The following is a 4802-nucleotide window of genomic DNA, read 5'->3' as shown; positions in this document are numbered from 1 at the left end:
TTTGTGTGGAGGAAAAGAAATTTCAAGATTTGCTATAGGTCTGTAATATTGCTCTTTCCCCCCATAATCCCTTCCAATTTACAAGTGGATCTCAGTTGGGCAAATTAGAGTAATTAAAACAGTAATTAGCAGAACTTTCCAGAACACTCAGTGAGAAGTGGAGGAGCGGCAGCTGTCCAAGCTGCACAGTTATGAGCTCCTTTCCACTTTCCCACATCGGCCCGCTCACCAGCAGTAGAAAATGGTGAAAGAAACCACTTACTATGTGGTTTTGGGGGTCAAACCCAATGCCACCCAGGAAGAATTGAAAAAGGCTTACAGGAAACTGGCCTTGAAGTACCACCCTGATAAGAATCCAAAAGAAGGAGAAAAGTCTAAACAGATTTCTTAAGCTTATGAAGTTTTCTCTGATGCCAAGAAAAGAGAATTATATGACAAAGGAGGAGAACAAGCAATTAAGGAAGGTGGAACGGTGTTTTATCTCCCCCATGGACATCTTTGGTATGTTTTTTTGGAGGAGGAGGAAGGATGCAGAGAGAAAGGAGAGGTAAAAACATTGTGCATCAGCTCTCAGTAGTGTTAGAAGATTTATACAATGGTGCAATGAAAAAACTAATTCTGCAAAAGAATGTGATTTGTGACAAATGTGAAGGCCAAGGTGGTAAGAAAGGAGCAGTCGAGTGCTGTCCCAACTGCCTATTACTGGAATGCAAATGTGAACGTATCTGATAGGCCCCCGAATGGTTCAGCAAATTCAGTCTGGGTGCATGGAGTGCCAGGGCCATGGGGAAAGGATCAGTCCTAAGATCGACAGACCTTTAGCCATGCTAATGAAGAGAAGAAGAGAGAGAACTCAAATTACTAACATACGAGATGAAAAAGGCAATATCACAACAGATGCTACAGAAATACAGAAGACAATTAGAAATTATTTTGAAAACCTATATTCCAATAAAATAGAAGATAGTGAAGACATTGATAAATTTCTTAAGTCATATGATTTGCCCAGACTGAGTCAGGAGGATACACACAATTTGAACAGACCAATATCAATGGATGAAATTGAAGAAGCAATCAAAAGACTACCAACCAAGAAAAGCCCAGGACCGGATGGGTATACAGCAGAGTTTTACAAAACCTTTAAAGAAGAATTAATACCAATACTTTTCAAGTTATTTCAGGAAATAGAAAAAGAGGGAGCTCTTCCAAATTCACTCTATGAGGCCAACATCACCCTGAATCCGAAACCAGACAAAGACACCTCAAAGAAAGAAAACTACAGACCAATATCTTTAATGAACCTAGATGCAAAAATCCTCAATAAAATTCTGGCGAATCGAATACAAAAACACATCAAAAAAATTGTGCACCATGATCAAGTAGGATTCATCCCTGGGATGCAAGGATGGTTCAATATATGGAAATCAATAAATGTTATTCACCACATCAATAGACTTAAAGATAAGAACCATATGATCATCTCGATAGGCGCAGAGAAAGCATTAGACAAAGTACAGCATCCCTTTATGTTCAAAACATTAGAAAAACTAGGGATAACAGGAACTTACCTTGACATTATAAAAGCTATCTATGCTAAGTCTCAGGCTAGCATCATTCTGAATGGAGAAAAGTTGAAGGCATTCCCTCTAAAATCTGGAACAAGACAGGGATGCCCTCTCTCACCACTTCTATTTAATATAGTCCTTGAAATACTAGCCAGAGCAATTAGACAGACAAAAGAAATTAAAGGCATAAAAATAGGAAAAGAAGAACTTAAATTATCACTATTTGCGGACGACATGATTTTATACCTAGAAGACCCAAAAGGGTCTACAAAGAAACTACTAGAACTAATAAATGAATTCAGCAAAGTGGCAGGATATAAAATCAACTTGCATAAATCAAAGGCATTTCTGTATATCAGCGACAAAACTTCTGAAACAGAAATGAGGAAAAACACTCCATTCACAATATCCTCAAAAAAATAAAATAAAATACTTGGGAATCAACCTAACAAAAGAGGTGAAAGATTTATACAATGAAAACTACAGAACCCTAAAGAGAGAAGTAGAAGAAGATCTTAGAAGATGGAAAAATATACCCTGTTCATGGATAGGCAGAACTAACATTATCAAAATGGCAATATTACCAAAAGTTCTCTATAGGTTTAATGCAATGCCAATCAAAATCCCAATGGCATTTCTTGTAGAAATAGATAAAGCAATCATGAAATTCATATGGAAAAATTAAAGGCCCAGAATAGCAAAAGGAATTCTAAGCAGGAAGTGTGAATCAGGCTGTATAGTGATACCAGATTTCAAACTATATTACAGAGCAATAGTGACAAAAACAGCATGGTACTGGTATCAAAACAGGCGGGTGGACCAATGGTATAGAATAGAGGACACAGAGACTAATCCACAAAGTTACAACTATCTTATATTTGATAAAGGGGATAAAAGCATGCAATGGAGGAAGGATAGCATCTTCAACAAATGGTGTTGGGAAAACTGGAAATCCATATGCAACAAAATGAAACTGAATCCCTTTCTCTCGCCATGCACAAAAGTTAACTCAAAATGGATCAAGGAGCTTGATATCAAATCAGAGACTCTGTGTCTGATAGAAGAAAAAGTTGGCTCCAATCTACATATTGTGGGGTCGGGCTCCAAATTCCTTAATAGGACACCCATAGCACAAGAGTTAATAACAAGAATCAACAAATGGGACTTACTTAAACTAAAAAGTTTTTTTCTCAGCAAGAGAAACAATAAGAGAGGTAAATAGGGAGCCTACATCCTGGGAACAAATTTTTACTCCTCACACTTCAGATAGAGCCCTAATATCCAGAGTATACAAAGAACTCAAAAAATTAGACAAAAAGACAACAAATAACCCAATCAACAAATGGGCCAAGGACCTGAACAGACACAGAGGAGGATATACAATCAATCAACAAGTACATGAAAAAATGCTCACCATCTCTAGCAGTCAGAGAAATGCAAATCAAAACCACCCTAAGATACCATCTCACTCCAGTAAGATTGGCAGCCACTATGAAGTCAAACAACAACAAGTGCTGGCGAGGATGTGGAGAAAAGGGTACACTTGTACATTGCTGGTGGGACTGCAAATTGGTGAGGCCAATTTGGAAAGCAGTATATGGAGATTCCTGGGAAAGCTGGGAATGGAACCACCATTTGACCCAGTTATTGCCCTTCTCAGACTATTCCCTGAAGACCTTAAAAGAGCATGCTACAGAGATACTGCCACATCCATGTTCATAGCAGCACAATTCACGATAGCTAGACTGTGGAACGAACCCAGATGCCCTTCAATAGATGAATGGATAAAAAAAAAATGTGGCATTTATCCACCATGGAATATTACGCAGCACTAAAAAATGACAAAATCATGGAATTTGCAGGGAAATGGATGGCACTAGAGCAGATTATGCTTAGTGAAGCTAGCCAATCCCTAAAAAACAAATACCAAATGTCTTCTTTGATATAATGAGAGCAACTATGAACAGAGTAGGGAGGAAGAGCAGGAAGAAAAGATTAACTTTAAACAGAGACATGAGATGGGAGGGAAAGGGAGAGAAAAGGGAAATTGCATGGAAATGAAGGAAGACCCTCATTGCTATACAAAATTACATATAAGAGGTTGTGAGGGGAATGGGAAAATAAACAAGGAGAGAAATGAATTACAGTAGATGGGGTAGCGAGAGAAGATGTGAGGGAAGGGGAGGGGGGATAGTAGGGGATAGGAAAGGTAGCAGAATACAACAATTACTAATAGGGCATCATATAAAATTGTGGATGTGTAACCGACGTGATTCTGCAATCTGCATTTTGGGTAAAATTGGGAGTTCATAACCCACTTCAATCTAATGTATGAAATATGATATGTCAAGAGCTTTGTAATGTTGTGAACAACCAATTAAAAAAAAAGAAAGAAAGGAAAATAGTTTGAGAGAAAAAGCTTCTAGAATTTCAAATTGACAATGGCATGAAAGATGGTCAGAAGATAACATTCCATGGTGAAGGAGACCAAGAGCCAGGACTGGAACCAGAAAATATTATCATTGTGTTAGATCAGAAGGACCATGTTATTTTTACTCTATGAGTCGTGTATGGACTTCTTTTCATGTGTATGGACATACAGCTGGTGGAAGCATTATGTGGCTTCCAGAAGTCAGTATCCACTCTTGACAATCGAACCACAGTCAACATCTCTTATCTGGGTCAGATTGTCAAGCATGGAGATATAAAGTGTGTGCTAAATGAAGGTATGCCAATTTATCATAGACCATATGAAAAGAGTCACCTAATCATCAAGTTTAGGTAAACTCTTCTGAAAATGGCTTTCTCTCTCCTGACAAACCCTCTTTGATGGAAAAATTCCCACCTGAATAGAAGGAAGTAGAAGAGACTGATGAAATGGATTAGGTAGAACTAATGGCCTTTGATCCAAATCAGGAAAGATTGCACCATTATAATGGAGAAGCATGTGAGGATTATGAACATCATTCCAGAGGTAGTGTTCAGTGTCAAACCTTTTAATGGGCCACTGAATAACACTAACTGCAGACATTTTATATGGAGGAGTGAATGAGTGAAGGACTATAATCATAATATGTTCACTATATCCTATTGTTTTGTTTTAATATTCAATTATAGTAGTGTTTTAAAAGTTAAATGAAGAATAAATGCAAATATAAAAGCTCTAACTTTGCCCTGTATATATGATGACTTCAGTATGCAAAAAGTTGTTTAATACCTGTAAAAACTACTTTTAAA

The 4802-nt window shown here is 37.5% G+C and overlaps 1 pseudogene; it reads left to right on the top strand.

The window, feature by feature from the left end:
* Nucleotides 1–241: 241 nt before the first annotated feature.
* Nucleotides 242–4565, top strand: LOC113188001 (dnaJ homolog subfamily A member 1 pseudogene; annotated as a pseudogene).
* Nucleotides 4566–4802: the final 237 nt, after the last annotated feature.

Source organism: Urocitellus parryii, chromosome 4, assembly GCF_045843805.1.
Source record: "Urocitellus parryii isolate mUroPar1 chromosome 4, mUroPar1.hap1, whole genome shotgun sequence".
NCBI lineage: Eukaryota > Metazoa > Chordata > Mammalia > Rodentia > Sciuridae > Urocitellus > Urocitellus parryii.
The sequence above is the reverse complement of the archived record's forward strand: the minus strand, read 5'-3'. Positions and strand labels throughout refer to the sequence as shown.